Source organism: Ambystoma mexicanum, chromosome 3p, assembly GCF_040938575.1.
Source record: "Ambystoma mexicanum isolate Mex_15411 chromosome 3p, UKY_AmexF1_1, whole genome shotgun sequence".
Lineage (NCBI taxonomy): Eukaryota > Metazoa > Chordata > Amphibia > Caudata > Ambystomatidae > Ambystoma > Ambystoma mexicanum.
In genome coordinates this window covers 445,332,367-445,359,488 of record NC_090925.1, presented here as the reverse complement: position 1 = coordinate 445,359,488, position 27,122 = coordinate 445,332,367, and positions in this window count along the sequence as shown.

Here is a 27,122-nt window from a genome sequence, read left to right as displayed (position 1 = left end):
TGAAGCTCCACCACATTGGTTCGTACCATAGACAGTGGCATATAACTTTGCTGGGGATATTTCTGAAAGTAGTGTTTCTTCTTCCATTCTGCTATTGTGTACCTTTTCCTACCCTGGTACAGTGCGATGTATGGTAATTTACTTTCTTTGCTCTTCTGTGTATGATTTCTCATTGAAGTATGCCTCTGTGCTGGTGGTGTGCCTCCACTGACCTCTATTGATGTTGTGAAGGTATCTATGTTGATAATGCATTTGCTTCTAACTAGTGGTGGTACTTTACACAGTAATTTTGTTAGTGCCGTCATTCTCAGTAAATTTAATTGCAAGATTTTTCATTTTAAGAGCATTGCACTGTCTACAACAGTTTCCAGGATTACTTTTGCATGGTAATGTTTAAGGGATGAGCGTGATTTCTCCTCTCTACTTGTAAGGGTCTGAAGGACTCTGTAGTGGAATTTCTTTTGTACAAATACTTTTTTGGAATGGTTCCTTGTGGTGTCATTAGCATTTGCACATGTCATTTGTGACAGTTGCACTGTTTTCAGTACTTTTCAGTACCTTTATTTTCATTTCTACATTTTGATAGAGGCATTGCATTCTCCTTATTGGTAGGTGCTTTCGTTTTCCTTTGTGCCTGTATTAGTTGTTCTCTTTCAACTTTATGAACAAAATCTAATAGGGGTGCACAGCAACTTTCTACGCTGTTAGGTACAGCTGGCCTATTTGTGTGTTGTTTTTGTGCGTTGTTTTCTACTGAGTTCCTTTTTGCTAGGCATTCTGTAACACCTGCTGGAGAAAAAAGAAACCTGTAGGTCTGCAGATTATGTGATGAATATGTGTGCATCTATGTATGAATGGATGAATATGAGTCTATGAATACAGATAGAGGTGTGTGATTGTGTAATGGTTTGTTAGTGTGTGTTATATTGCTATTTGGGAGTTACTATAATGCCGGCAACATGATAACACAAAGTGAGCAACTGCTGAGGTGTATTTAGTAAGCATGAAGAAAATATTAGTGGGTGGATGCTATTGTGTACCTTAATATACAAGAACACAGCAATGTCTTAGTGAGAGGTGCACCTCCACGATAACATTGCACTTGCTTTATTGGCTGTTGACTGTAGGCTTCCTCTGGGTTGCATTTTGAAATTGACATGCCACTGGCTTTTAAAACAGAGGTGGTTACTGCAACTATTACATTATGTAAGGATATATTCGGGGATATTATTGATAGTATGCAGTATCAAATATCTAAATGTAGCCATTTCAAAATAGGTGCACACTAGGTGCACAATAGGTGCAAAGCGGTTTTCGGTAACAGCCAACAAGCAATTTTTCAGAGCATTTAGTAAAATGTTTTAGCACGGTGTGCTGTCTTTTTAAAATGAAGAGGTGCACATTTTTACAAATTGGATGTTTTCATGTGTGTGAACTGCATTAGAAATGCATAATTAATTAACCTTATACTAACTGTCTTACTAATATATCACCCACCCCTCTAACATTATTGTGGAGTTTTTGTGCACAATGAAATGCATTCTATGTTTTTACATGCACAGTTTAAAATCTACTTTATTTTCCATGAAGAGCCATGGAGAGCCACTGGCAGGAAGGCAAAACGAAACAGTTGCTTTGCAGAGCTCAAATCTTCATTGTCTTGAAAAACGAGGGCTGGTACAGGATACATTCTTTTATTCTGATTGGTAGAAATTGGAGGTGGATGGGCCACGTCAATAGAGGGCTGACCTAGGGGTGATAGGCAGGAGGAGTTTTCTTAAGGAATAAGGCAGGGGGAAGAGTTCAGATCGAGCTGGGATGGAGATACAGACAGTGCTACATAATAAATGCTGCTGGACTTCATGTGGGTTTGAGCGCTGGCTACAACTTAAACAGCTGTGAGCTCCCCACACAAAGAGGTCGAGTTGCTGGCTCTGATGTGAAGGAGTCCTTAGCGCTGGGTCTGCGGAATGGTGAGGTTGTACAGATAAGGTCCTGACAACAAGAGTTTCAGACTTCACTGGCCTGGGTGAGTTACTGCCAAGTGAGGAAAAAAGAATGAATGGGAGATGACATAATTTATTGGCAGTGCCGGGAGTTAGAAAAAATACTGCATGTTCATATTTCTCCATGTTTGAAAGTGCAGAACACCAAATTTGATTTTTGCAACGTGTCTGTTGTTTTCTGTTCTCTTTTATATATTGTAGGCGATCCTGTGATATCATGTGGTAAGATGTATTTCTGTTTATAATTGTTATATAAGTAAAAAAAATGAAGGCTGGCATTTTAGTGTCATTCATGCGTCTGTGAATCATTTCTATATAGGGGAATCACAAGGGTTTGATGTTTATTCTAGAGCGATAAATCATTTGCTAATTTACCACTGTAGCTAAAATAGCAAGCAAGGACAAGTGTATAAATTCCTGCAAGGTAGGAATGTTTGTGTAGGTGTTGTGAGTGAGTCCTTCTTTGCATGCTGAAAAGAAGGCAGTGTCAGATGAGACACATAGATTACTGGATGTAAATAAGACAGTAATACCAGCCACATGCAATGGGTGGTGTTCTAAACTCACTGGGTTCTCTAAGGGTGTGATAGGTCTGGGGGGTTCTCTACAGGTGACCAAGAGATATTGTAATGGAGAGGAAGGATTTGTTTTATGATGAGTCTGTAGTACAAAAAGCCATGCTCACCACTATACCACAAAAATAAGGTAATTTTGAAAATACCACAAAGTAAGATACCACTAAAATTACCACCAACACAAGCTAACAATATATTATCACCAAAATAGGGTAATAATAAACTATCTCTAAATGTAATGCCAGTTTACCACCAAAATATCACGGTAAGACAATACTGCCAAATCCTGAATTTGCCCCAATAAGACAAAACCTCCTAAATAATAAATGGTGCGTTGGGCCTGTGGGAACACACTGTAGAGCAACTACTGGGCATGGCAATTGTGTTCCACACCGCCATACGTGCATTAAAGAGAACTAATTTTGTGAGAGCAGTGAGACATTGAAAGTGAATCTGAGAATGTCTCAAATTGATGTCACATTTCCAGAATTGGTGAAATATTTAGAGACCTAATGATATGACCATGGAACATGGTCATCAAATAAAGCCACAGAATGGCATGACCGTATCTTTGGGGAAGTTCAGAAAGAACCACTGGACAACATTTTTGAAGAGGGTAGCATAATTCAGGTCTGTCTTCTGAGATTATTAAATGCTGCTGACAAACCTGCAGAGAAAGACTGTTTTATACGGCTATGTGCCAAAACATGGTTCATTTTAAATAGGTATTGTATTGTATTGTTTATTATTTATGTTGCGCGCCAGACCCAGAGGTAACAGGGTGCAGAGCATAAGATAATTATGAAGGTTGGTTGCACAGAACACTTATAGAAGTAACAAGTTAAACATAGGAAATGAATATGGTGCACAGGTGAGAATGAAATATGGAGATGCAATGTACAGAAAACATACAAATAAGTCATAGTAGCATAAGTAACATAGGAGAAAAACTGTACAGTTTGAAGGCAGGTATTTACAAATATTTACAGTCAGTAGTGATAGTCGCTGTGTAATACAATGGCCAGTAGCAACTATAAGCTTGAGTCTTTAAGCCAATTAATTGTACTCTTGCGGACATTGTGGAAAGAATGGTCGACTCTTAGTGTCGGTGGTAGTTGAGTTCCACAGTTTGGCTGCCTTGACTGGGTAGCTAAAGCCCCCAATTCTAGATAAGTTAAATGTAGGACTGCTAGGTAGTTGGTGTTGGATAGTCTAGTGGTCCTAGTTGAAGCCACCTTGTTGAATCTTTCCGACAGGTAGCCAGGAGCAGCAATATTTAAACATTTGTAGGTTAGGGTCACAACTTTCAGCTTAATTTTGTCATTTGTGGAGAGCCAGTTGTATGCTCTTCGTGTCGTGGAGATGTGTTCTCGCTTGGCAATACCTAATGCTGCTCTGAGAGCATTATTTTGCAGGGTCTGGATTTTTCTAATGATTTGTTTATTAGCACCCATGATTATTGCATTGCAGTAATCCAATTTTGCTAAAATAAGAGCTTGGGCCAAGGTCATGCAGTCGCTGTTAGATAGAAAATGTTTGCTGGTTCTAATCAATTTGCATGTGTAGGCTGTGGATGAAGCCACCACGTTAACTTGCTTGTTGAGAGATAGGGTCGAGTCTAGGTAAAAACCTAAGGTTTTTACCTCCCTGGCCACACAGATAACATTGTTATCAATATTGAAGGTGGAGTAGTTGGAACTTAATTTATTAAGGGATGCAGAAGTGCCCAGGATGATGATCTCAGTCTTGTCGTCATTTAGGTCTCTGCGAATGCAAGAACATTATGCCAAGCTTATTAGCAGACTAAAAGTCAAATTATATGGAACTAGTGAACAGGAGAAAAAGTTAAGAGCAGAACTGGAGGTCTGTCAAAAGGACATGCAATCAAAGTGTACATAATTCGACACTCAATTGTCTCAAAGGAGAAAACAGTTTGAGGACAGTGAGCAAGAATTAAAACACTTGAAAGGATTGTTAGATCACATTAGACAAGATAAGGATGAGGCTATTTTAGAGATGGAAGTTTTACAAAGAGAGAATCTAGAGAAAGAAGGTGAGCTCCATACTGTTGAACAAGAGATAGCTAAAATGTTTCAATAAAGGGACAAGCGGGACAAAGAATTTAATGAATGTCAAATGCATATGAGCGATATGCAGAATGTGATTAATAAAATGGGTGATGAAAAAACATACTTGCGTAAGGAGTGCAAGGATTTGGAACATCAGATATGCAATTTCAGGTCCCAGGACAAGCGACAGGGCACCACATTCAATGGATTGAGGTAAATTCCATTTCTACATGGGGAAATAGTGCCCCAGTGGCTGTGCCGGTGTCTGGGTTTGGTTGCAGCGCCTTTGGGGGGTTTGACTCACCCTTCAGGGATTACCACCAATCCCATACACCTGGGACAAGGGTTGAACCACTTAGAAGCAGTGCACAATATATTTAAAGCTCTACACATACCCAAGGAACAATACAGACAATACTTTCAATTAACTCTGGATGCTCCCACAGCGATTCAGGGGATTGAATGAACAGAACACGTCATGGGCAGAATTTGAAAAAGAGATTAGGCGTCATTTTTCTCATTCCAGTCATTATAGGAGGCAAAGAAATTTGCATACACAATCACAGCTGGTCCAAATACATCACCTCGCCAATTTCTTTAAGACTTAAAAAGAACTTTTTCTCAATTTGATGGATCTTTTAATCCCAATTTCAATGAGTTTAAAACTGCCTATTTTTATGGTTTGCAGAAAGACATTATATCCCAGTTAGTCCGCAAGTTTGATTGTGAAAAGTCTTGAATGGATTGTGTACCAAAGAACAAAACTGTATGAAGTTCCCTACTGTCAGGGTGGAGAGGGCGATAAAATGAAAGAAACAACATAAAAATCTAAAGAATCTTCAACAACAGTAATGGAGATGAGGTTGGCTAAAATGTCACTTGAGTCCGCTCAAAATCCAGGCAAAAATAATATGACACCCAAACAGAGGGGTACTCCACAGTGGTTACCGCCCTCGGCAGTGATGTTTCAGTCACATGATCCTAGTAATAGGGAGTGTTACATTAGCCCTAGGTACTTAGGAGACAGACCCTGGGGAGGATATCGGCCCGATATGTCATGAACAACAATCAGAGACAAAATCAAGATCAAAGAAGTAATAGTCCCTACCAGACATTGGGGACACAGAGCAGATTTGACTGCAACACCATAATATATGGTAACCAGGAGATACCATGGTATGTGGATCGATTTGTTGAAAATGGGACTCGGCATAGGGGACAGTACTCACAAAATGAGAGACAGGACACGAGGAAGAATATAAACTATGCTCCAAGTCAATATAATCAATCACCGCCACCCGGGGCTTACAAACAAAGAATAGGTACACCCTACTCTCCGCCCCACATGAATCAAAAGTTCAGAAACAATTAAAATAGGAATCACTCACCTGAGAAATACCAGAATAGGTTTAACCAGGGGGAGAACAACCAATGTCGGCATAGGCCGCAAAGAGAAGATTCCAGAGAAATTGAATGATTCCAGTGTCTCGAGGCCCAGGTAAAAATTTTGGCTGAACAAATAGGAAAACTCTGTACAGTTCAAAAACATTCAACACATGAAGGGGCAGAAGGTCATAGAAGTGACCTGGTGGCTTCCGATAATAAGTTACTAAATATTCATGACACCTGCAATGATAAAAAGACAGAATCCCTTGAGCCGGTTTTGCATAATGACCCTGAGCTGTTTCATGATTTAAAAATGAAAATCCCTGCAAATGAACATGAGGCAGAAATTGCAAACACATCTAAAAAAGAGGTTTGGTTTAACCTAGTGTTGAATTAAACGTTGGAAATGTGTGCACATGAAAATAGAATGGGAGAAGAACATGAAATTCCAGAGGAACAAAGAGACAGATTTAAGAAGGACAACTCATGCACTGATAAAATAAATGATGAGGGAGTAGATGTGAATGTTGGAACACCCTCCCTAGAAAATCAAGATGCTAATAAAATACAGACAGGAAGAATAAGTACTACAAAAGAGGGTACAGTCAATCACCTGAAGAGTTCTTTGAGCCACACATTTTTGAAGAAATTAAAAAGACTGGTATCATGCCAAATGTCAACAAATACCCAGAATAAAAAATGACAACTTATCAGGTGATGTGTATACGCATATTTAGTTGGCGAATTGCAGTGTGAACTCTGATGATCCCCGGATGGAAGGGCGGACAGTGGTCACACTCCAAATGACCACTGAACATGGGGAGATGGGTAAGGCTCAAATGGAAATGGACAGAAAGGAGGGAAAAATTGTCCATTCATGTACTGATGTGCTTAGCCAAGAGTGAGAAGGGTCTGAGAAAAGTGAGTCCTGAAATCAGTAAAAATGTACACTTTGTGTGTCTATTAGAGGAAGTTGAGGACAGATATTATGCTTCCATTACTGTGGAAGGGAAGTGCAATACATTTGCAATGATTGACACAGGTGTACAGGCCACGATTATGTCCAACGAATTGGTGAAAAGTATCAATGAGGGAAGATCTCCACAGAATCAGATCAAAGTGAGACAGAGTGAAGGCCCAGTACATAGTTTTAACAGTGAGGAGGTGCCTATCGAAAGTGTCACTGAAGTTGACATAAAGATAGGTAAACACAGAATGCAACAGGAAGTATTGCTCACATCTATTTGTCAAATTCCATTCTTGATGGGAACAGATTACCTGAAAAGATTGTCTCCTCTCATTGACGGGGTAAATGGGGTTCTGTGGTCTTTAACCAAAAAAACATTAAGGTCTAAGAAAATGAAGTCACAAAACAGCAGTGTAAGTGAATGCCATACTGTTGCCAAATCGAATGATGCAATGAAGGTGTACCTCCAGAATAGCTGTGTGCCTAGTGTCACCGTTATTTTGATGTGTCAGGACAAAATGCAAAGTGAAAAAGAAAAACAATCTGTGCAGATTTACTTGGATCCTAGGAAGAAATGGCAAAATGAAGTAGATGAACACATATTGCGCTTCTATTTAAAAGAGAAGAAGTGCAAACAGAACACCATCCCTAAAGCAGACACAGAAAAACACATCACCACTCTTGCTATGGATATGGAAGTGTGAGCAGCCATGGATTCATATTGGTATAAATGGCCATTCTAAAATGATAAAAGCCACTTTGGCACTTGAACAGGAAAGGAGTTTTGTTAATGAGAAACTATTGCAGAGAATAATGGAAAGGGAGTAGATCCCGATGTTTAGAATTAAAAACCAATACATATCTGGTTTGGACAATCCAGATTTTGAAAATTGAATTGCAGGAAGGTGCTTGCTAAAGATTAATGTTGGACAAAAAAACATCTACCACAATGTGTGGATAGTGAGTGGAACACAAAATTATTTTTATCTGGGAAATTATATCATGCACAGAATATGCATGGTGTTAGAGTTCCTTAACCAAAAAGTATGGTCCCGGCTAAGTCCCGGCTAGGCGGGCCTGCGCCCGAATTGGAAGGCAAAGAAAGGCTTATCATTGTACACAACTGGTGCCATCTGCAATTAAACTACAGGTGAAGAAGGATAATATTATTCTAATGAATTTGTGTGCTTGAATGAATCCATGAAACAGCAAGGGCTGTATTATGAATATACCCATTGGTAGATGTTGGGGAGAGGTCCATCAAAATTATGGTGGATAATAGAGAATGTCAAGATGTTCATTTAGAAGAGAATCCTGTGCTAGGAATGGCAATACAAAATCACATTACACTGCAGAATTCAACAATATGGTGATTAGATATATCCCTGAGAGATATGCAGATTCACAGGGTGTGTTGCCAGAGTATCTGGATTCTCAACCCAAAGGGATGTTCAAAATTCAATCTGTGTACCCTTATGATTCCAATGAGACAGTGTGCTGTCACCAAGAGAATTGTATATTATTAGATTTAAATAAAATGAAACAGGAAATCAGCACATTGAAATGGAGACTGATATGCCAAAATATTTAAAAGGGGCAGCTTTGCAGAGAGATACAGCCACACAGTTGGAAGAAAGCACAGAGGTTCCTCCATTGGAGGATTTCTCTGAATTTTCTAAAATGGTAGAGGAGCAGATTCTATTAGCAGATGCCTGTAATAGCAAAGAAGATAAGAATGAATTGAGAAAAATATTTGTGGAATTTAAGGAAGTTTTTGCCAAAGACGGATATGATTGCGGCCTAACTGATTTACATGTCGCCACATTACCAGAGGGATGTGGTAGAAATCCAGTATTTGTGCGACAATATCGATTACCACTGATATGCTTAGAGTCATTGGCAGAGATAATTAAAAAGTTGGAGACTAGGGGGAATTATCTCACCCATTCATAGTACCTCCAACACTCCTATTTTGGGTGTATTAAAGCAAAATGATCAAAGGCATCTGTTTGCAGACCTGAGGGAATTAAGTACAAGAGTGCCAATGTCTAGATGACTGCTGCCATTCATTGATCAAGGCCTTGCTCAGGTGCATGGGATCTTACATCTGGGTACTGGTGTGTGTCATTGGAAGAAGACATTCAGAATGTATTTGCATTTTCATTTGAAAAAACGCAATACGCTTGGTCCAGAACACCATTTGGGTATGTCAATAGTGGGAGCGAATTATGCATATTTTTGAGAAAAGCTATGCCATATGCAGCGGAAAAAGAGGGACCATAGTTTATGTAGATGATGTCCTGAGAAAAAATGAAAACTTAAAAACTAATTTTGATGAAATTAGACATGTACTTGACCAATTGAAAAAGGTGGGTGCCAAAGTATCTTTACAGAAAGCCCAATGGTGCAAGAAAAAGGTGTTTTTTATTAGGGCATGAAGTAACTGAACATGGGTTAAATCCACAAAAGAAAAAGGTGGAGGCCATATAGAAGTTGAAAGATCCTAGACATATGAAAGGTTTAACACGTTTATTAGGACTGACAGGGTATAACAGGAAGTTTATTGAAAATTTTCCTGAAATCTCTCAACCATTGACTAAACTATTGAATCTGAGTACACCTTGGAAATGGGAAAAGGAGCAGTCTGAGGCAGTTGCAAAATTGAAGAAATGTCTCATAAAGGCACCATGCTTGGCCTATCCCATATATAATAAAGATTTTTTCATAGAAATAGGATTCCCTGAGCAGTGTATGTCAGCAGTGTTATTTCAAAAACATGATTTGAACCATGCACCTATTGCTTATACAAGTAAGGCATTTTCTCAGGTTGAGACTAAATTCAGTGAATGTCAAAAGGCCATTCTGACCACTTTATGGGCATTGCAACATTTTTGTCCCATTGTTCAAGGGGAGAAGGTGATCATTGAGACAAATCATCAACCATTGCAGTTTTTACAGAGTAAAAGGATTAGATCAGACAATCTAGCACAGTCCAGAATGACTTCATGGACATTGGCAATGCAGGGCTTTCCTATAGAAGTGAGATATGGGCAGAATAAAAAGAGCCTAATTGCTCAAGGGTTGGCAGATCTTCATGACTGTGCAGCTGAATGTGTATCAGATGAGGTAGAGGTGGAGTCCAGTTTGCAGGAGTTTGAACTATCACCACACACAGCTTTTGATGAAAACACATGCAAGGAATTGTGTTTATCGATGGATGTGCTTTTCACATTGAAAATGACAGCAATAAACAGTTGGTGTCAGGGATAGCAAATAGCTGGTTGAGATGTGAGGACATTCCTAGTTTAGGAATGAGAATTGGGGCTAGGAGTAGCCTAGTGGCTGGAAGGCAAGAGGAATGCACACATATAACAAAAAGCCCCTCAACACATGGGAAAATGATTCAAGCTATAGACAAATTAGTTTCAGAGAATGATTTAACAGTATACTGGAGGAAGATTTGTGGACATTTGAAAACACCAGGAGAGGATAAGGAGGGAAATGATAGAGCAGATCAATTGGCCAAGATTGGGGTTGTTGAGAGAGAATTGTTGCCCATTGAACACTTAATTGGTGAAATACAAATAGATGCAGTTACACGCTCTAAGGCTCCAAAAGAAGGTGAACACCCCCATAGTACAATGGAGTTATGCTACACCAGATCAGGATCTGATTAAGGCACACAAATATGACCCTGTATTGGGGGTCTATTATAATCATTTGATGGACACCGAACAAAATCCTTTAACTGAAAATGAATGCACAGGAAAGGAAGAGTTGAGAGTTTTATAAAAAGAAAAAAAAAATTACACCACAGGATGGTCTGATGATCAGGGAATCCATAACAGGGCAGGTACAGTGAGTGGTACCCATTTCATTTAGAGGGCTAATGTTACACCATGCACATGATGCGATAACTGCAGGACACAGAGGTTCACAAAAAACTTTAGAGATACTGAAAGATTATGCTTACTGGCCACATATGTCCCAAGATGTGGAAGTATATATCAGGGGATGTCTGGTATGTGCACAATTTAAACCTGCATCACCAATGAATAGAGCTCCATTAATGAAAAGAGGTTTAACTCTTCCCGGGTTGGATCTACAAATTGACTATGTAGGGCCTGTAAAACGATCGAGTAGGGGAAACCCTTATCTTTTGACGGTGGTATCTTTAATGTCGAAATGGGTAGAATGTATTCCTGCACCAGATTGTAGTGCACAAACAGCAGCTACATTGCTAGTAAATCACATATTTTCAAGATTTGGGTTACCACAAAGAATAGAGTCAGACAGAGGAAGTCATTTCACAAGCACCTCAATGAGCAAGGTGTGGCAGATATTGGGGATAAAAAGGAAATTGCATATCGCATATCGGCCCACCTCTTCGGGGAACGTAGAGAGATGCAATAGATATGTCGTGGAGATACTAAAGAAGTTTGTAGCGGAGGCAGGTTCTAGTTGGGATTTGCGATTACCTTACTTTTGATGGCCATTAGGTCGACTCTTGCTAAAGTGACAGGTATCAGTCCTCATGAGGTGTTAAAAGGAAGGAAAATGGTACTGCCACAACATGTATTATACAGGACGCATGAGCAAACACTTGTGAGTGCATCTACAGTTCACGAGTATGTGGAAGAACTGAGGAAGCATTTACAACATGCATTTGCATTTGTGCAGCGAAATTTGGAAAGAGCTGCTGATGGTGCAAAGTCCTACTATGATAAAAAGACATCTGTGAAAGAGTATAACATAGGTGATCGGTATATAAGTTTCATTTCGGGAAAAGTAAATACAAAAACTCAAAATTTCATGCGGTATGGCAAGCTCCCTGTAGGCGATGATGTGATATCATGTGGTAAGATGTATTTCTGTTTATAATTGTTACATAATACAGAGTGTAAAAAAAAACACAAAGGCTTTTGGTGTCATTCATGCGTCTGTGAATCATTTCTATACAGGAGAATCACAAAGGTTTGATGTTTATACCAGAGCGGTAAAGCATTTGCTAATTTACCACTGCAGCTAGAGTAGCAAGCAAGGACAAGTTAATAAATGCCTGCAAGGTAGGAATGTGTGTGTAGGTGTTGGGAGTGAGTCCTTCTTTGCATGCTGAAAAGAAGACAGTGTCAGATGAGACACATAGATTATTGGATGTAAATAAGCCAGTAATACCAGCCACATACAAGAGGTGGCGTTCTGAATAAACTCACTGGGTTCTCTAAGGGTGTGATAGGTCTGGGGGTTCTCTACAGGCAACCAAGAGATAATCTAATAGAGAGGAAAAATGTGTTTTATGATGGGGCTATAGTACACAAAGCCATGCTCAACACTATATCACAAAAATAAGGTAATTCTGAAAATACCACAAAGTAAGATACCACTAAAATTACCACCAACACAAGCTAACACTATATTATCACCAAAATAGGGTAATACTAAACTATCTCTTAAAGTAAAGCCAGTTTACTGCCAGTTAACCACCAAAATATCATGGTAAGAAAATACCACCAAATCCTGAATTTGCCCCAATAAGACAAAACATCCTACAACCTCCACAATAACATTGCACTTGCTTTTTAGGCTGCCGACTGTAGGCTTCCTCTGGTTTGCATTTTGAAATTGATACGCCACTGGCTTTTAGGACTGCAACTGTTAAAGAAGATTGTAAGACAATTTGTATGCTAATGGCAAACTGACTGCATTTGGAGAATGCATTACATGACAGGGTAGGGGGAGTGTTGGCAGGAACACTTAGTGTGTGTCTTTAAATGGATGTCTTTGCGTATGATTGAGGATTTGGGAGCAATAGCATTGTTGGTAAGGGGCTACGTGGTTGATTTGTAAGTGTACCGTATGATGTGCCATTTAGCAAGTGGGTGCATGGGAGTAGGACTATTTACTTTTCAAATGGATTAGTTCTAGTTGTGAAAGGGTTGGGAAAGGTGCACAGCTTGGAAAGGACAATGTATTTGTGTGTGAAATTTCATGAATATTTTTGCACATATTTGCTTCCCACATACATGAGTACAGCAATGATTACACTTCTTGGATTATGTATCCACATTTATGCTTGGTACAGTTGTCAATGCACACATACATGTTCTTGTCTTTCTAACTAATGTTACATTCTGTGAAGTGTGCAATGTAAGTGGCAGGCACCCTGTTTTAATGCATGCAATGTATGTACTTAGGGTGGTAGGATACATTCAGTGCTGTTTTTGTGCGATAATGTTATGAATTTTGTAGGAGATGCATTAGTGCAGAAACAAATGTGGAACATTGTCGGAAGAAAATAAGAGAGATCCTGTTTGGATATTGCAATGGCTGCCATGGGTAAATGAAAGCACATGCTAATGAATTCGCACTTGATTGTAGGTGATGGGTAAAATGACAGTATGTTTTTTGCGAACATTATGGAGGTTCAGTGGCAGATTACCTGTTTAGAGGCACTTATAACATAGTTGTAAAAATATTGTACAAACATTTTATACCTGTAGTTTGTGGTGATGGGTGGTGATGTGGATGACTCTGGATGCAGAAATATTGGATAGTTTCATAGAGGTTTTTACTGGGATGACACAAGACTTGCAATCTGAATGTTTAACGGTACATATGGAGTGTTGTACATAACTGCTAGTGTTACATGCAGAGGTCTTGGATGTGTGTGACTATTTAACAGTACCCAATGAGGGAGTGCTGGAAAAAAGCTAGTGGATAGGAAGGAAGGACTGCTACTGCTTTACTGGGGTGCAGCCGTTGCGGTACTTGGGGAAGCGCATGTGCTAATTCCTGACCTTCTTAGCATGCTGGCCATGGGAGTGGGACTGTGGGGATTCTCTAATGAGGATCTTAGGGTGTGCTTTACAGTAAGGGGTGGTTATATACTTTTTTCATTACTCTGTGTAGTGAGGGTGGCAGACATGGAGAGATGTACAGTGTTGATTGTGTGTGATGCCTTTGTGCTATATCTGCACAGGTATGCCCTGGAATGAGACTGTGGTAGCAGTTTCAATTTGGAAGGAGTGGAGGCTTTGTGGTGCAGTGCCAATGTGTGCAGTTTCAATGTTGTGCTATCACTTTGCAGAGAAGTGGCCATTTTCACAACTGTTGATGATGTTGTGGTGCACTATGGCGGCCAGCATTTGGGTTATGTGGCTTGCTCACATTTGTTCCATCAACTAAAGAGGTTGATGAAAGCAGTGAAGTGCCTTTTTCCCACTGCCAAGGTGTTTTTGTTTTCTTCCATACCACCAAGAAGAGTATGGGACTATACCAATATGCTTTGTCCCCGGCCCGAGGTCGGAAGGTGTTTTATGAGCAGAAGCATGTGTGATGTCCTGTGCGCTGCTGTGATGTTCTTCTGTAACAATGACATCATTGATTCTCGATTTGTGAACCTTTTCAATGCAAATGGCTTTTTTTTTGTCCACCATTGGAAATGGTATTTTGTTTCACCATCTACAGGATGTGTTGAAGAGGTTATTGTAAGAATGTGAGGAGAAGAAGAAAACACAAACTCCTATAAAAACAGAAAAAGGTGTTTGTTTACAAGAACCAACAAATAAAAGGTTCATTTCAGAGCCACCACTAAAGATAAAATCCCCTACCCTGGTTGAAATGTTTACACCCACTCCCGTAGACAGCACAATGTATCTGCACATATTGCAATATTTGCAGGATCACACGTGCCACATCCAGGGCTTTTGAGGATGCCAGGCATAGAAATAGGACTGTGGAGGCTAACGGATTGGTCAATAAGGTTTCTGGGTCTGGTGTGTAAGCAGAGAGTGCAATGTTGTGAACTTTGAGACATTCTCACAATATTTAGTGAGAAATCACACACCCCTAGTGACTTTGTACTTTAAAAGTGGCTGGTGCGAAACCTACCTACTTTCTTCCATTGGTTTGGAAACGTACACTTTTTTCTATTGCTTTCCAATCCAATTGAAAAAAAAAACTACATTTCTTGCTAGCCGTGTGGCTAGTAGTAGCCCATTGTTTCTGAATAAATACTCTGTAAAGTGCACACTTTGCATCACGTCATGAAAACACACAGTTGCGTACTATTTAAAAAAGTCTGCCACAAAAAGAAGAAAGAGCCATTTCCGACTGTGGGCCACTTTTTCATTGGTGACCGAGACAATTTTATGCCCCAGTCCAACCGTGACACTGATCTAGTAGAGGTTTTTCCGCTTCATAAGCAGATAGTGCGGTGCTTTGGTAGAGCATTGCATTGTGTCAATACTGGCACTGTTAACTTTCGGGCACTTTGAGGTTCCTACAGTGTTGAAAACTGTGGAGCTATTTACGACTGAAATAGTTTCTGGTTGGGAAGTGGACAAGGGCACTGCAGAGGAATTGTGCACGTTTTTACCTTTTTCCTGCAAATCATAAAGAAGCAAAATATAGGTATCTCTATTTCTAATAGGTATTTACTTCTGGCTATGACATATCGACATGCATGCTGTAATGCACTTATGCATTATGTTATGTACTGTCATCTGTACGTCATCAGACCACGCCACACTTATACGTAGGCAGCTAGCTGGGTGAAAAATTGAAATCAGAGGTTATAACAACCATGCCCTCGGTAATTACCCATTATGCACATGGCCAATTATGCAAATTTGGGGATGATGTTATTTAGCTACTTCTAGGTACTTTTAGGACAGCCAATAGCTACTTTCCTTACTGAGGAGTTGGCAACACTGAGGGACTGTGGCAGAAGGTCTGTTTGTAGAGAGGACTTCAGAAGTGTATGGTTATGATTGTGTGCTTCAGGGGACTAAGTGTATGGGTTTTGGGGGACTCTTACATAGATTTTTTGGAGGTACATGCAACACAGTGTGCAGTGGTTGCACATTTTGGATTCTATCATGTATATCTGCACTGGTATGGAGTATGTGCAATGAAGTGGCTGCGTTTGGTTCCTCTTTCTGCCACTTTGGTGATGCTCAATCATCCAGCCATTCTTATTCTTCATTGTGGAGGAAATAGTTTTGTACATGTTACCGTAATTTCTATGCAATTTGCGATGAAGGAGGCACTGGGCTAACTCATAGGTATGTTTCCGAAATCCTGAGTTATTTTTTTCTCACATTGCGCAGACAGATGTGGCTGCCTTCTTCTTGCTTTGATGCATACATGGAGAAAGAGAAGTGCAATGTTAAGAAGGCTTTTTCTGCCTTTTTGCGAGATGTTGCCATGTCGTACTTCCACAATGCCAACATTGCATTTGGTAGCACAACCATTTTTCCCACAGATGGAGTTCATCTTACTGATGCTGGTAATCAGCTTTGTCTGTGAAATATGACAAATGCATTTCTGCACTTTTTGCAAGTACAGCAAGTATTTTTCTTCATTTTAACCCTTTGAAACACACTCAAATATCAGAAAAAGCCTATTTTTAGAGCCAGGACTTTCTCCCAGAAATGATTGCAATGTTTTTGACCGAGCTACCACTCCCATTATTTATCGTGCAATCTGTACAGCTTATTGGCTGATTGTCAGCCTGCATCGTTTCATTGGCAACTCTATTTGTGAAAGGTTTTTCTGAAAAGAGCTTTTTTAACCTTTTTTCTTTTTTGTTATTTTGTATCTTTCTTGGTCCTGTAACACACTACACAGAAGCAAAGGAAGGGAACGTAGGGTAGCAAAGGGGCACCAACCACAGGGATAAGATAAGGCATGTGCACAGAGAGGAAGATGTTGGTTGGCCCTCAGTTAGGTAGGGGACACTCATTCGCATGCTCATGGACCAACCCCTCGAACACTCTTCGAAGTTGCTCCTCCCTGCAGATTAGTGCGTCACAGTACATGCATAATCCAATGACTTCAGAAAGGTAAGAATCTGCTATGTTGCACATAGCCTGCAAGGCTGCTTTAGGGATGCTCTGCCCCACAGCAGTGTCCCTGGTGGTGGCAGGAGCAGATGCAGAGGATTCTGGAGAAGAAAGTAACCTACTGCCTTGTTTGAAGGGCACTACCATCTGAATTGCTGGCTTCTGGGTCGCTTTCAGACCTTGATGCATTGAGGTGGTGCTGTAACTGTACACACCAGGTTTTCCGCAACTGAGTGAGTGGATCTTACTTAGTTAGCACAACATGTTATCATGTCTCCTATGCTGCTAAACAGTTTGCACACCAGGCACTCATGCTGCCTGCAGATATTGGGGATTTCCTCTACTTCATTCTCGTTGTCCTCTTGATGTATATGTACAACACCACGTCTGTTCCCTTGTGCAGGCCCTTCGGAAGGAGGTGGTGGTGGTGACAGTCAGGGTGTGGGTGCTGGTGATTTAGAGGCAGTAGCAGCAGAAATGGTTGCCATTAGTTGCAAAGGTAATATAGCATAGTAGAAATGAGAAAGCAATTCCAGCACAAACCATCGTGGCCTCCTGCTCTGCTCTACAAGGGCACACACTGAATGCAGCACACCTCTGGGGTGTGACTTTTTGAAGGGCTGCTGTGCAGCACTTGGAGCCGGAAAGCGGGCCTAAATCATTCAGCAAAAATTGTTACATGCACGGTGGCACAATGTGGGATATTTGCAAGGGTGTATTTTCACGATAACACGCATTATATTGCAGAAAACACTACTTTTCCAACGCCTGGGTGCTCCGACTGTGTCTGGCAAATAAGGGTCTACACGCATACTGATGTGGTGAATGTTCTCCACTGGGACGGTTGTTCGCAGGACCTGTACTGGGCAGAATACTTTGTGCACATGTGCATAGGTGTCTTACGAACAGGCTTGTCGAAGGACTATTTTCGCACGAGCTGGTTGTTTGTAGGTAACAGCCAGTGCAATGTACGTGTGCACAGCTGTTCATAGGACATGGGTTGACACTTCAAAGTATTGAAAGTATGTCACAACTTTTTCCTACCATGCTGCACAGGGCCGGTATTACCAGGACGCAGAGGATGACATACACATGCGCATTGTTGTGGGACGGACAGATGTACGCTCCCAAGACTAATTAAAGGTGCATCACAAGATGTGGACATGAGGCGTGTTACAGATACCTGCATTGTGGTTGCGCATATGCTGGGCAGATGCGGTGTCCTTTGAAAAACCTCCATTTTGCTTTAAGTGCCGCGATCCCAGACAGTACTGTGCACTACAGACTTATTATGGCATTTTAAAATAAAAGGAAAAGCCACTCGCACACCCAGCAACACTTTACATCTACACCTTTGATTTCTGACATACATAGACACTATTAGGACATGGAAGGGGTACCTGAAATGGATACATACACAGGGGAATTGGAGATTTGTACAAGGTCGTCATGAGGGGAGACAAGCATTGAGGTCTCATTGTAATGTCTGTGCCCACAGGGATGTTGTTGGGATGGTGGGCTGGGAAATGGGGAAGGGGTACATGTGCAGGTGGGGCAGTGGTATTTAATTTTTCCCACATTATGCCCTTGCACAAAATATTTTAAGGTTGTTAAACTGTTTAGCAATTGTTCCATTTTGGCATACAGTCTGTGTAGACTCTACTTACAGACTTTCCTACATTTCGTGTGCCATATGTTGTTGTGGAAGAGGTGCTGCTTGGGATGCATTAATTTCCACTATGTCCTCTTAAAGATAAAAATATTTATTAGGTCTATATGAAGCAATCCATATTAACTGTCTTACTTTTCAGACTGTGCTGCGTACCAATGGGGTTACTATTATTACTCACTTCATCATGAGGGAAATTCTCTTCAAGCCATTCCAAGGTGCTTGGTATTGCTGCGTACAAAAAACAAACCATGGTTATCCACTATTGTACACTATACAAGCTGTGTATTACGCAGCCACGGTAGTGGCTGTGTAGTTATGGTTAAGTTGCTATTTCCATAGGAAGAGCCCTTTTTGGGTGGCTTATAACTCTGCTCCCCCTGGACGAATCCTCACCAAACTTTTCAAAAAAAAAGTATATGTGTCACTCTGAATTTTTTTGCAACATTTGGTGAGGTTTGGTCCAGGGGGGGCAAAGTTATAGGTGGGGGTCTCAAAACTTATTTTTTTCCCATAGACTGAATGGGAAAAAAGTTTACTCACGCCTACAGCCCAAACCGCTGGATGGATTTTCACCAAATTTGGACCAGGAGCAGCGGCTTGGTCCTGAAAGCGTGCTTTTGCAAATTTGGTGAAAACCTGTCCAGTACTTTTTTTTTAAAATGACCAAAAAGTAGGTCACAAAAAATAAGTGATATCTATGTTCGGTCTGCGGACACACTTCCCTGTTCACTCCACGGACAGTGTCCTGATTGGCCAATCGGGTTGCGCCATGTACGCGGACATGCAACATGTTCGCTGATTGGACGGTGAAGAGCGTGAAGTGCGTCAGATTTTTGGAAACGCCCGCCATCTTGGATTCGAGGATGTCCGCGGACAGCGCAGTGAAACTTGGTGGAAAAATACTATTTAGTAAAGTGTTTTGGTGTGTAAGACGGTTTGTGGAGAGTGGGGGAGAAAGAGATTGGTTAAATGTTGTATTTATGTAGGTGGCAGGCACCCCTGTTGTGTTCGTTATGACCATGGACAATACGGGTTTCCTGAAATGTTCGTAAATAAAGGAAATGGGGTGTCCTGAGGACACTAAGCCTGTCCGTATGGTTCGTAGGCAAGTTGAAACTGTTCTAAGAACACATCAAGTTTACTGGGATGTTCGTAAATAAACAAAATGGGGGTGTTCTGAGGATGCTAGAACTGTCCGAATTGTTCGCAAGCAAGCTGAAACTGTTCTAAGAATACAAACGATGTCCTGAAATGTTCGTAAATAAACAAAATGGGGGTGTCCTGAGGATGCTGTCAGTATTGTTCGTAGGCAAGTTGAAATAGTTCTAAGAACATGTGTCCTGGGATGTTCGTAAATAAACAAAATGGGGGTTTCCTGAGTACGCTATACCTGTCCGTACTGTTCGTAGGCAAGTTGAAATTGTTCTAAGAACACATCAAGTGTCCTGGGATATTTGTAAATAAAGAAAATGGGGGTGTTCTGAGGACGCTATGAAATTGTTGTAAGAACACATCACGTGTCCAGGGATGTTCGTAAATAAACAAAATGGGGGTGTTCTGAGGATGCTAGAACTTTCTGAATTGTTCGCAAGCTAGCTGAAACTGTCCTAAGAACACACGCAGTGTCCTGAAATTTTCGTAAATAAATGAAATGGGTGTGTCCTGAGGATGCACAATCATTGCCTTGTTGTTTGGTAAATAGACAAATGGAATTTCACAATGCCATGTCTGTTGTTAAGCAAAACAAGTATTAATGCATACATTGTATAATGAACAAAATTAGAAAAAGCAACATGGCCATGTTTACAGGAGGGGGAGAGGGGTAGGAGGTTTGTGGGAAAACAAAGAAAAGAAAGAAAAAGAAAATAATACAATTATATTACCATTCATAAGTATAGTACAGAAACTTAGAACCTTTTTATCATCTTGGTCATAATGGCCTGTTTCCTCTTCACTATATACTTACCCGATAGTTATTATGGCTTGAAAATATACTCACAGTCTTTTTTTTCCAGTCATGGGATAATCCCTGTCCTATTAATAAATACATTTACACTCTCTCAGTCAATGAGTCTGTGTTTCAACATTAAAAATCAACAAAAATGTTGTAATTCCCTAAGTGCACGTTTGTTTGTATTTAAACTGAACATTTTTACTTGGTTGGCTCTTATGTAGTATGCCTATGTAATTGGCCTGCGTAATGCATTTGTTGATATTGAGCATTATTGTGTTATTGTTCTTATTCTCTCTTAATTATGGCTTCACACAGGCAAAATTATTATTTAACTTTTCTGCCATGGTTTGCCACATTCCGTACGTGGCAGAAGCCTTGTTTATATTTGTTGTGCACCGCGAGGTTTACTTAAGTCTTGCGTGTCTATTTGCTCTCAGTGCGGTGCTTCTGTTTGTTGTTCGCTGTAGGGCTTAACAGTGTGTCACAACTCAATGCACAAGCAGAAACCATGAGGGTCCACGTGCCTTGTGTTGCTATTCTATTTCAGGGAGTGCTGGTGGGCTAGTTTTGTTGCAGAACGTACCTTTGTCGTCTGCGTGTTGTGCCTTCCTGTCCTCGTATTACTCTGTCCGCCCGATTGCAGTTTGTTTATGGGATTAAGTTGCTAGGTGGTGTTAGTCCTTCTGCTATTTCTATTATGGCCGCCATGTTATGGGTTGATTTCAATATGTCATAAAGTGTTTTATGTTTTCTTGTCCCAATTCGCTTCGTTTGATGAAGCACGTCAATAAAAAAACAATTTAGGTTGCTTGTGGTGTTATTTATATCATTAATTGTCAATACTAGATGTCTTATTTCAAATATTAGCAAATATTTTTTACCACTAATTCTTTCTTTAAAAATACGTGTTCCTCCCTCTCATGTCGTGTAATTATCTTTGTGTCAGAAATACAGCTCCAATTATCTGTAAATATTTCATTATCACCTAAGTATAATAGGGTTACGTTCCCTTATAGATGTCTGCTTACTTAGTTGGGCTTTTTTTGGGGGTTTTCGAAACCCCGTGAAAAATTACCATTTGTTCATGTGCTCTGATTTAGAGACGATGTTTCATGCCACAAAAGTTTTCAATCGGTTTTAAAGCAAGTTATGCAGATATAAACATCAAAGACAGTCTACAGAAAAGAGTACATCTCATTATCCAAATTTAGACCTTTCTCGACAAAATTTGCAGATAACTTTCGCTTCTTCCTGTCTCAGTTTGAGTTCCTGATTTCCTCCCCTTGGTCCTAGGGTTACTCTTTTCAGGCCTGCACATTTTAGAGGTTTTTGGCCTTACATTGGTGTTCCTTTTGCCAGTGTTGTGCCAATGGCGAAGTAGAATGTTGGTTTCCTATGGATGCTAAATGTTCTCTTATCCGCGTTCTAAGTTCTCTTATGGTACTTCTCATGAGGATCTTCTGACATTCACAGATTATGGCATATATAACATATTTTGTTCTACAATTAATATGTTCAGAAATAGTATGCTTAATGCCATATTTGTCTTCAAAAGTTTGTGTACTGTTCATTGCATGTTTGCACATTGTGCAAGTCCCACATTTCGTAAAGCCCTTTATTTGTCTTGGTAACCAAGTTGTTGTGTTGTCTGTTTTTAAGTCTGGCAACAGAGATGGGCTTAAAATGTTCTTAATAGTTCTTGCTTTTTTTAATATAATAGTTGGGTTGTCTTTGATGTATTCTCTGACATGTGGATCCAGTTGTAGAAGATGCCAGTTCTTCTTGAGAATATTCCTCAATATTCCGTTATTCCTGCAATATGTCGTAATGAAACTGACTTCTTCCGTTTGGTGATTGGTTTGCATTTTTTAAGTTAAAGTCTCGGTTCTGTTCAAGCTTTTAGATTTCCTTTGGGCCTTACTGATAGTTTGGGTCCCATATCCTCTGTCTTTAAACCTCCTTGAGAGTAAATGACATTCTTCCTCAAAGGTTTCTTTTTCTGAACAGTTGCGCCGGGCTCTTACGTATTCTCCACTTGGAATGTTCCGAATAACTGAGTTATGGTGACAGCTGGTTGCATATAAGGTTGAGTTTGCCTCTGTTGGTTTTCTGAAAAATCTGGTCATCAATTTGTTATCTTTCACATGAATATTGAGGTCCAAGAAATCTATTTGTACTTTGCTGGAATTTCCAATAAATGCTATCCCCATTAGGTTGTTATTTGCTCTTGTTCTGAACCTTTCCAAATCAGTATTGTCTCCTTTCCATATTAAAAGAACATCATATATATATCGAGTCCAGAGTATCACATTTGATTGGTATGATGCATCTTTGTACACATGTTGATCTTCATACATTGCCATCATCAGATTGGCGAGTGGGGGGGGCAAATTTAACCCCCATCGCAACTCTTTTGGTTCGTCGATAAAAGTCTCCATTAAACATGAACCCATTGTTTTTCTAGGTTAATAGTACCATTTCCTTGAGCATACTAACCGATTGAAATTTGGATGCTGATTCTTTAGAGGAAATATAATCAAGAGTTTCCATTGCTATGTCGTATCTGATAGAAGTGTATAATGACTTAACATCCCAAGTGGCTAATATGTAGTCAGATCCCCATTCGATTGAAGTCAATTTTTTGATTGCTGAAGTAGTGTCCTTAAGGTATGCCTTTGTTGTGTTCACCAGAGGGCTCAAAATGTTATCAATGTACTCTGCCATATTCATTGTTGCCCAGTTGATTCCACTAACAATAGGTCTCCCCTCTGGTATTTGGTCAAACTCCTTGTGGATCTTCGGTAAGAAGTATATCGTCGGTAAAGTTGGTTGTTGCATGTCTAGAAATTATCTCTCCTCATCTGTGATTAATCCTTGTCTACGCCAGTTTGTGATTGCATATTTTAGTGCTAGTAGAATTTCATGTTTAGGATTCCTATCAAGTTTTTGATAGCATAAAGGAGTATTGAGGTGATTCGTGGCCATTGTTACATAATCTTCTATATTCATGACAACAATTTTGCCTCCCTTATCCGCAGCTTTTATAGTCAAATTTTTGTTCAGTTTCAATTTCTTCAGTGCCGTTCTTTCTGCTTTAGTTAAATTGTCAAATTCATGTTTGAAATGTTTTCTTCTTGTCTTATTTTTTTGTTGGTTGTCTATAAAGTCATTGAGATCTTTAGTAACTGCCTTGTAAAAGGTGTCCACAAGGTTGTCTGGCACTAGTTGTGGAGTGAACCTAGATTTTAATTTCAGGTCTTTTGTTTGAAAACTGGTCTGTTGTATTTGTAAGTCTCGTATGGTAACATGAATGGGTCCTTCTGATATGTCTTGCAGTGAGCTCAATAAGTGAATATTACTTAAGTCTTTGATGGTGTAATCACTTTCTTCAATGTCTGGTTCTTTGGCATGGAACATCGAAACTTGTGTTGCAAAATATTTCTTCAATTTCAATTTCCGGATGAATTTAAACAAATCTATGTGTACTTCGGTTGTATCAAAATCAGTTGATGGGGCAAAGGAAAATCCTTATTTATCAAAGATAGGTCTTCTGTTTTTAATTGATAAATTGATAGATTCAGTCATTTGATTGTTCTTCTTGGCTGCCTCTCTTGCCCGAGCTCTTGTTAACCTTCTGAAATCTTCTAGAGCGTCTGTGTTGCCCGTGTCTACCACTTCCCCGCTTACCTCTCCTCCTGGGATTTGTCTTTGTGGATCGGTCTTCTGAGGTAATAGAAAATGTACTTGTTTTTGTGAATTGATTTTGTTACTTTTCTTGTACCATTTGATTTGATTGAGGAACCCTTTTCCCTCTGTTGTTTTCTCTGAAGATTCTGTATCCCTGGATAGGTCTCCTTCTGATTCTGCATCTGAACTGCCGGGTGATGTATTGGGAGTACTTTCTCTTGATACCGGTTTTGTAAACTGTCTGTATTTTTCTTGAAAAGTATAAACTTTGTCATCCTGATAGTCTCTGTCATCTCAGAAAAATGTACGCATCTTCCTTAATTTAATTTCATCTTGATAGTCTTTTAAATTTTCAAACATTTTTTGGTAATTCTTTTCTTTTGTTATTTCTAGAGCTTTTGCTTCTGCAATTTCTTTTTTAATGTCTATTTGTTCTGTTATTCTTTTGTGTTCTCGTGATGTTCTATAAGAAGTTCCAACATAGTGTTGGAACTTTGATTGAGATTCTGTTCCCAAGAGTCTGCTAGATATGATATGATTTCCCAATATTTATCCACTTCTTTCTTGAATGCCCTTTCTAATTTGACAAATTTGTAATGTAAATTTTCTCTGGGTTTGGACAGTTTTGATGCAAAAGCATATGCATTTGTGCCTTTTGGAGCAACTACATTGACAGCACCTTCTTCTCTTGTTTCTAAATATTCTGCCATGTTGAATGTAGTTGTTTGGATTTAATCCTGGTCAGCAGGTTCAATGATACCTATTTGAAAAAGTCTAGGGGACGGTGAGGAATCTATTCAAGGTACTTGTGAAACAGAACTCTGCGCCCTATGTCTTGATTTTGGCACTTGGTATATGAGGTCGCATTGACCCGGGTAACAATGGAGTCTTTGATTCCTCTACTCCATTAGGAAGGGGCAATTTCTGGAAAACAGGTACCCTTGGGGTGTACTCAAGCGCCCAGTAATCCAAGTATTTCTGAAATAATATTTGCTTCCACACAATGTCAATCATTGAGAGATGTATTGCCCTATGTTGATGACACGTGTTTCAACGTCTACAACGTCTTTCTCAGATCAGGGCTTCAAAAATTAGTATGAAATGTAATATATACAATTTAGGAAAATAAAATAAAATAGTACCATAGTTGGTTGCAAATAGCACAATCATTGCCATGTTGTTTGGTAAACAGAATTTCACAATGCCATGTTTGTTGTTAAGCAAAACAAGTATTAATTCATACATTGTATAATGAACAAAAGGCACAACACGCAGACGACGAAGGTACGTTCTACAACAATACTAGCCCAACAGCACACCCTGAAATAGAATATCAACACAAGGCACGTGGACTAAGATTAATTTCCTACGGTAGGTTTTCTCTCCTGTTTTTATAAGATTTTGAAGGACTCTGTGGGAGAACATTTTTGCTAAAATACTTTTTTTGGTATGCTTACTTGGCACTATATCAAGATTTATAGGAGCAGTTTTATCAGTAGTGGTAGCTGAATTCTTGTTGTTTTCTGTTTCGTTTTACATTTTGATAGAGGAGGCAAAGTTTCTGTACTTGAAGCTTGTTTTATTTCACTAAATGACTGTATTAGCTGCTTTATTTGAACTTTTTTTTACAAATTCTGCTAGACATGGATGCTTATTTTGGACACTTCTATTTTCATTTGCTCTACTTCTGTGTTGCTTTCTACGGACTTGATTTTTGGTAGGCATTCTTTAGGGTCTGTTGAAAAAAATTAAGAAGGTATGGGTTGGGGTGTTCTGCAATGTATGTGTGCTGTGTGCATGAGTGTCTGACTATGATGATAAAGATGTATGTGATGGTGTGTGATTGTGCATTGGGCAACTACAACTAGTTGGGATGGGTATACTTGAATTTATGTGGTGCTAAACTGGGGTTCATATGACAGATGAAAGTAAGCTAGTGGTGTGGAGAAGTACAAATAGTAAATCTAATGGTATACAATTAAAACAGTTGTTTGTTCTATAATATCAAAATTCTAGGGGCTGAGTTGTGTCATTTGTGCACCGACAAATGGGAATTTGTGCACCATTCTGCCTGTAAATCTCTGTTTAACAAATGGGGATGTGTGGACAGAATGGTGCACAATCTCTGTTTTTAGGTGCAGAAATAGCATGAATTAACCTTACAGTATGTTTGAATAATAGTACATATATTATGGTGGTATTTAACTTACTTTTTTTGTGGAATGAGCAGGTTTCTTCTTAGGGTCATCAGCATTGTGAATGGCCTGTGAGGCAGCTGGAGGAATACGTTGTCCCACATGAGTGTTCCTTGTGGTGACAGGATCGGAAATAGAGGATGTAGTAGAGGAAGTAAACCTACTATGCTCCTCGCAAGGTACAACCTTGCGAACTGCCCCCGCGTGGAACGACTTTAGGTGTCGCTTCATAGTAGTCGTACCAAAGCTGTAAGAACCAGGCCTCCCATGACTCAGTACCATTTTGCACTGTTTGCAGGTGCCTTAGGTATGTTACCATGAATGGTAAATAACCGCCTCACTCCTGTTCCCCTCTTCAGGCCCTTGGGGAGGTGGTGGTGGTGGAGGGGGTGGGGGTGGTGCTGAGGCAGATGTAGCACCAGGTGGCAGTAGTGCAGCCATGGATGCCATCAGGTTTCAGAAATACATCTGAAAAATTGGCAGCAGAAAGGCACTGTGTTCTGTAAAACAAAAACACAATGAGGATGAGCTCTGGGGTGTGGCCTTTTATAGGGGTGCTTGTGCGCGGTTCGCGGACACCTGCGCTGTCCGCGGACAGATCGAACACCAAAAAAAGGTTCAAAAAGTCCCAGAAAGTATGTAGAAACTCAGGATTACTGTCTGGGTCTTGTGCTATGGTGATTTATTTTTGAAAAATATTGTGGATTGCCTGAAAAGGTAGTTTTAAATTGTTCGGGGACACAAACAGTGTCGGCAGTCAGAACAC